This window comes from Macadamia integrifolia, chromosome 3 (assembly GCF_013358625.1).
Source record: "Macadamia integrifolia cultivar HAES 741 chromosome 3, SCU_Mint_v3, whole genome shotgun sequence".
NCBI classification, from domain to species: Eukaryota; Viridiplantae; Streptophyta; class Magnoliopsida; order Proteales; family Proteaceae; genus Macadamia; species Macadamia integrifolia.
Window position 1 is genome coordinate 10,787,120 of NC_056559.1, and position 8,076 is coordinate 10,795,195.

Genomic DNA, 8,076 nt, shown 5'->3' on the forward strand with positions numbered 1-8,076 from the left:
AATACATTTGTAATCAAAGAGAGAGAGAGAGAGAGGAGAGAGGGGAGAAAGGAAATATATAAAGGAAAGAAGAGAGCAGGATCTTAGCATGTCAATTGTCGAGAACGGATCTGCTGTTCGTACGAGTTAGAGACCAATTCCTGTCTTTTTTATTTTTAAATATATTTCTCTTTATATTTGTAATGGTAAAAAGTGAGACAGGTGTTGATTGATGGTTAATCCGATCAAGTGATCATACGAGCAATGGATCCCCTCTCCCCATTGTCCTCACCCGAAAGTAAAATATCACACCTTTCAGTAAGTGTCCCAAAGTAATTCAGGAGGGCTTGGAAGTTTGGGTGCGGGTGGACCGATCCTCTGCTGACTTGGCTAAATTAGTTTAGGGGTGAAGGAACTCTGTCTGTCATTATGGCTCCTGAGTTGATGTGTGGAAGCATCGATCACTTAGGGATAATGTGATCTATTGTATGATCGATGCTCAAGCTAGTTCTCCCATTGGTTCATGCATTGATGCAGGAACCACAGGGAAGGGTAGAGTTCTTTCTCCCATTAGTTTTATTTTGCCCAGTATCAAAATAACATATTTATTTAAAAAAACAAAGACCATAGGAGAGTGCATTGATATACATGAGAATTTTCAGATTACCTTTCCATCACCTTTCTACATTGTTAAAAAATATTAGACATTTTGATTTCCCTTTAAATGAGAGTATGTTAAAAAAAAATAAAAATAAAAATAAAAATAAAAGAAGAAGAAGAAGAAAGAAAGAAAAGATTTGCTTTTTTCCATTTTTTTAGGGGGAAATGTTTTATGTTCAAGGCCTAGTCTACGCTAGCGTTTGGCCATGCTCCTATATGTCTATCTATTTATTCCCCCTTTGAAATGACATCTACACCCTTTATTGGGGAAAAAGAGAGAATTACCATGCTCCTTGATAAATAATACTTTTCCTTTCTTGCTAGGCTACAACCGCTGCATATAGTCTATGCCTAAACAAAGGATCTCATGAAATGATCGTCCAGCCCTCCTCCTCTCAAAAGAAAAAAATCTCACCCCTATTGATGCCCTTATGTGCACTTTCATTGGCACCATGCTTATGCAAGGGCCAACACAACCTGGTAGCAATGTCCTGCTCTTTAGACTTTTCTTTTCTCAAAGATGAACGTAGTTGAAGGATTCAAATGGCCAAAACAAAATCAGATATTACGTCCAAATCCATGTGGGTCTTCTTAATTTTTTAAAGAAATTGAAACTTTTCTTTAAACTTAGTATAAATATCTCAAGGTAAATTAATAGAATTAAACCAATTGCGATGAATCAAATGACCAAAATACCACTTATTAATCTTCTCTATGAGCATAATGCCCTAAAGATGCATTGATGATTAACTTACCATGCTCGAATTGATAAGTCTATTCTCGTCATTTAGAGATATAAGTTTTTTTCCCCCTAATATTAACTATTTGCTAAAGTAGGTTAGGCAAAGATATTTTAGTAAAGAGAGAGAAGGTGAAGCAACAAATAAAGAAAGAAAGCAACATAGGAACCTACCTATAAAAGCAGTCTGGCACGTGTTAGAAGGTGATATCTATAAAGGTTAAGCACGTGTGAGTTTTGAAAGGCACATAAAACTGCTTCATCATTTGGCAAGAAGGTCATGTTTGTACCCAACGTTTCTATGGCCCTAATTTCTTACATGTGTTTTTGAAAATTATTTTTCCCTCTATTTCAAATTTTCCTTTTGTAATTAATGTTAACAACCTAGTTTTAAAATTTTTTAATTAATCCCATTTATTTCAAATGACTAATGGATCTTATTTCCTATATAAGTATTTTTTATGGGTCTTTTTTTCTTCACTAAACCTTGGGAATTATAATGCTTCAATATTCACATGGTAGCACATAGGTTACTCCATGTGACAGAGCACTAGACAAGTATCTCATTGGTACAATTTTAGTTTAAAATAAGTAGGGGAAATAACTAAAATTACAAAAAAAAAAGAAGTCATTTTATATTTTATATTCACCTCTATTTAATGGTATTTTGATAATTTTAGTAAAACTTTGAATGAGAGTTTGAACAACTTTCCATCAGTACTTTATACTAAAATTTGGCTATTCAGCTATATGTGGGGTCCTCTATCATATGGACTGACCCATGTATTGCTAAGTGACAAATGTGGCTCCTAGAAGAATCCTTTTTTATTCTGATTTACTTAATTGAAGTTTTTTATGTAATTAATATGGAGAAAAGAAAACAACTCAGATTTAGCTAGTGACATGCCAAGGGGGAAATTTGAATTAGAATTTAGAAGATGATGTGATAACCTCTAATCCTCCATTAGTCAGTTTCATCAGATTCTTCAAATTGATGATCATTATATATTGCATAATATCTAATAGTTTCTTATCCATCTAAATTAACTAACAATAAATGATTTTTGGGCAAAAGAACTATGCCGGTCCTTTTGGTTTTTACGTCAACTAATGGGTCAATAAGAAAGCGCTTGGAAACATCTTCAGCTCATGGTTGGGAGGGCAACATAATCTTTTTATGCCCATATGTGTCTGAGCGTAGAGAACGTCAAACTGCCAGGATTATTTTTCTATAATTTTTTTTTTAAGAAAATAATTCGTCTTAATTTTGACACATGAGTTTATTAATAAAATATTAACACAATAAAATATTTAACTAAGCTAAAATCAAAGTAAGAATAGAAAAAAATGAACCCTACATTATAACGAAATTTGAGTCTCAACCGAATCACCATGCCACAAAGAATCATGATCAAGAGAATATATATTTGGAGTTGCGCATCCTAATTTATATTTTTTTGAATTATAAAAATAAAATAAATTATGACCCTTTTTGTACGTCAACGAAAGACTTCTCAGTTGTCTCTCAAGTCTCAACTCTAGAGAGAGAGAGAGAGAGAGAGAGAGAGAGAGAGAGAGAGAGAGAGAGAGAGAGAGAGAGAGAGAGAGGGGAGATTGATTAAAGATAAAAAAAAAAAATTTCCAACTGCAAACCGGATTGATAGATGACAGGCCAACCTTCTTTGCCAACCTTCTTTGAGTTCTTTCATATGTGGGCTATATTGGGTGATGTCACGTGAACCTCACCCATCCCTCACACTCCCGATGGAGCAAAGGACCACAAAAACCACTTTGTCAATTTATCGAACATCTCATCTGCCCCTCACGTGCCAAAGTAGCTAAGCACGTATCAAGCTTCTCACTTTAGTTAGACCTGACATAGAACTAAATTTTTTGATATTTATGAGACTAGTGCACAAGAATTCACTTATTATATGTTCAAATTTGATGAAAAATATTTGTAATTCAATTGGGTTTTGGTGTTAATCATCTTCTTTTGAGCTAACTTCAGACCAATCAAAAATCTTTTCTTAACTAATTCAATATTTGGCAACAACCATCCGCAATGATCTTAATTACAGGGAACCATCCATGTGGGGGACACATTAAATAGCTACAAATATTTGAGTTATGGTGACTATGTTTATGTTTGCAGCATATATAATATATCAAATCCAGAAGCCTGGTTACCTATAAAAATGACCAAATAAATCCAAAGAATCATTTTCAAAACCCCCTCCCCCCCCATTAGGAACTTCTATATATTGGCTAGCCCTCTGAAATTATTTTATTGATCGAGTTAATTTTATTTTTTATAGTATTATAATATGTGGTGATGATGGTAATTTAAAAAAAAAGTATATATTCGGAAAACAGTCGTTCCATAAAGTAGGGATAAGGCTGTGTACATCATTATAACCTTTCCAAAACCTTGTAGTGGCGGGTGTCTCGTGCACTAGGTACAACCTTTTTTTAATAAAATATATATATATATATATATATGCTATTTTGCGGTGATATGCTTTCGATTTTGATAGGTATATGTCTCATTCAAGAGTGTCGATGATAATGACGATAACATTTACAATGGAAATCAAGATAAGAGCCAAGGGAGAGTTTCAAGTGAGGAGAGAGTCGGGGCTTTTTATGCTCTTAATCTCTTTTATTGTTTAAGGATTTGTTCAATCTTTTTTTTTTTTTCCCTCTCATTTTGAGGGTCCTCCTTTCTGTTTTGGGGTGTAAGTGTTGCGTCCACACATAGAAATGGGTTAATGTCCACCCCGCCCCCATGAAAGACGAAAATGTCCACCTTGTTGATGTTTCCAGTTGTGCTCCCATTAGCTCCGTATTGGTGCAATCCTTACACTCTCGAACAGAAAACATTCTCCTCACCATATCTATAGTTTTGAATAAAAACAAATTGTAATAAAAATAGAATACAAATAGTACATAATTTCTATTGTCATTTTGGAGCATAAAAGTAGATATTGAATATATAACAATGTTAAGTATAAACTATTTGTGGTTGTTCATTTGGTACTCTATTTTTTTGTTAATTTGATTTGTATCCTGCCTATTGGCTTTATTCTTTGTTTTTTAAATAAATTATTTTACTCACCTATAAAAAAAAGTGTGAACTATTAAATAACTATCTAAATTTTGTAATCTTAGACCACAGTTAGAATGGATATTTATGGACTGGAAACATCAATATTTGAATTTATACCCATTATTTAATAATTAATTTAATATCCAAATAACTGATATGCATCCTGCTAAATATTACAGGTAGGGGTTTTCTATTATGCCTTTGATTTTAGCTGTAATTATGTTAAGTTGTCCTTATATGAAGTTATATGTATGGGAACCTAAGCTCATAGTAGGCTTATTTTGAATCCTACCGTGATCTCTAGGTTTTCCCTCTTAAATTTCTCCCATCTTGCTCTCTTCTCATTTCTCTTTCTTCCTTCTTCCACCTTGCTTGCTCTTGTAGTTTCCGATTTCTTAGTTCTTATACTACACATCCAAATCGAGTCTATATTTCTTAGTATCCATCTAATCTATGCTAATAAAAATTTAAAGCTATAAATCACTTGGGAAATTGGTTTTTCCACTATAGAATTAAATTAATATAAATTTAGGTATATAAAATTTAGTCATTTTATTTTTTGTTAGAGTTGCGATTTGGGATTGAGACAAATCACCTATCTATATATGTACAATACATGTACAGTTAAGTGACGATATCTACTTTTTTTTTACTTCCATAAATGCCTCTCTATGCACTCTTAAATTATGTTTTAATATGCATTCTCATAAGAGATTTTGGGTCTATAACACATTCTGAAAACTGATTCTTCTATTTTCTCGTATTACAATATGTTTTATATTTAGAATCTATTCTAAGAATACATACAAATACAACCTTACTAGCAACAAATGGAATCAATGCCATCACCATAACCATACATGCAGCCTAGTTTCTTTGGAATTGGGTGAATTAGCATTAAAGAGCCTCATGGAATGCAATACCATCACTCTCTCTCTCTTAAAATTTGCTTTAGATTTCAACTATGCCCAAAAAGGTACAGTACAATCTCTGGTTCATGTGTCAAAAGCTCTTCACAGGGTTCTGTAGGTATCTATATAATTATCTATATATGGAATTACAACAATTCACTTCTAAAACTAATCCATCAAATCCATTTCATCTCATATTCATATTGTCATGCATGGATAACCTAATGAATGCTCTCTTAACCAAAGAGAACGACACAGTGTGATTGATATCATTCATCTAAGAGCAACCAACTACAGTTTGGTACTAATTTTAACGTCAAATCATTGTCAAATGCCATATCGTATTCGTAGTATCCATCATGCCCCATAAATACTCAACTTCCATCTGAACAACCCTCGACCACAAACGAAGCAAAGGAGACTAGTCACCTACTCACCAATGAGTCCATGACCCAACCAAGTCTACTGGTTATCTGCTCTATACATGTACCATGGATATTAAACCAGGTTCAACCCAGAGAGATTTTTTTTTTTTTGATAGACACCCCCAAGAGGAGTTGAATGACTCACCACCTCTAATTGTGAGGTTTTTAGTCTTTGTCAACTGAGCTACCCACTTGGGATTGAGGGAGAGAGCAAAAAAGCGAGTTTCTTGACTCAATTTAACACCTTAGCTTTTGGCTCATTACACCACCCTTAAATATGGTATTTCCGAACTAATTAAATTACTACAAGAAAATTTGGCATTGGGATAGTATTTGGCCTAAAAAACCTTGTTTATTCTTTACCAGTGGTTTTTCTTTGGCCGAAAATCGGGCACGAATTGTAATGCCACTAGTGAATTGTGGTAGTATTAGCTCCATGCTTGTAAGTAGATTTAGCAACCCTATAGCATAGCTGGTGAGGCTGCGATGCTCCTAGACCTCCACATACACTCATCACGAGGTCTTGAGTTTGAGTCTCTTGGTTGTTACCTTCCCACCCCCTTCTAGTGTACCATTAAAAAAAAAAAAGAAGAAGAAGGTAAGAGCTATATATTAGGGGTTATTTATATACCACCAAGAAAGGTAATTTAATCATAGGTGGTAAATAAACTGCCGAAAAATGTACTTATTAAAAAAAGAAAAACTATCGTCCCCACCCCACCTCTCTCAGCATTTTCCCCTGCAACATTTCAACACCCCCTCATTTGTAGCTTTGGCATACCTAACTCTACACGTGGGCTAACAACTTAGAGAGAATGATAAAGGAGCTTGGACTTTGATACCATGTTGGAGAGTCCAACCCAAAGCCTAAAGGTTATTAAACTGGAGATAGTTCCTCAAGTATTTGATGGCACCAAGGACTTGAATAAACTACTATGGAACTATAATTCTATTACTCCCGACGTTTCAACACTCCTCTCAGGTGTAGCTTTGATATACCTAATTTTACATGTAGATAGTCAACTTAGGGAGAATAACATAGGGATATAGGCTCCAATACCGCGTTGGAGGGTCAAACACCAAAACCATAAGGCAATTAAATTGAGATAATTCCTCAAGTATATGAATACACCAAGGACCTAAACAAATCGCTGGGAGACTTTCTCTAGCTATAACTATTAATATCTCAATACTCTCACTTGAGGGTAAATACAAAAGCTTTAGGCATTAAGTGGAGTGACTTCTAAAGTACATAAAATCACTAAGGACCTGAGCAAACTGATATAGGACCACAACTTTCTAACTTCCAACATTACAAAAAAGCATTGTATATCGCACCCTCCCTTTAGACCTAAAATGGGTTATTTTGATGATATTCTTGATTTTGAGAATAGAGGTTAAGGTGTTATTGTTACTCTAAGGTGTGTGATTGGTGATCGGATGAGAAGCTTAGGGGATTGGTAAAGCGTAGTAAGAGGTATGCAGGGTGGGCTATCTGTAAGTCTGGGTCATGTAATGACTTGCAATAAATAATTGGTGAAAGAGAGGGTAACAGGGAATAACAAGGTTCCACCTAACACGTTAGGGGTTGAGGTCACCAAAGTGATGGATTGAAAATTACTCAGTACCGGTAGTACGTCTTCAAACTTGGATAAGACCCTTGGACCGATGGCAAAGGAACTAACTACTGATCCAGGTCCTGCTAAAACCCATTGAATTGAAGCTTGAAGCTTGAAGCTTGAAGCTTGAAGCTTGAAACTTGAAACTTGAAACTTGAAAGCACCCGTCAACCGTTAATGAGTATTAAAGGCATTGTTTCCCACTTCTCAGTCTGCATGGGTCCCTGGCCTGGCTGTGGGTTGAGAACGACAAACAAATGGGTTGCAACTTTCAAGGAACCTAAGGGTGAGGATGAGACGAGACTTTACTACTTTAGAGAGAGAGAGAGAGAGAGAGAGAGATGCATGGGTCCTCTTCTTTCTCATACGCGTATTAATTTGCTTTTCCCCTTTGGAGGTTTGTATGGACTGTGGGGAGTGGATGGATGATTGGATGAAGTCGTTGCCGTGTCCAGTGTCTATTGTCTACGGGGACCATTCTCCCACTGTTCCCTTTCCTACTGCTTCTGAAACTGAAAAAGAAACATCATTTTGAACATTAGATGATAAATGAACTCCACATTTTACCCTTTTATTTTTCTATATATAAATTCATTTGAAAAAAAAAACCCAGAAAGGAAGAAGAAAAAAAAAA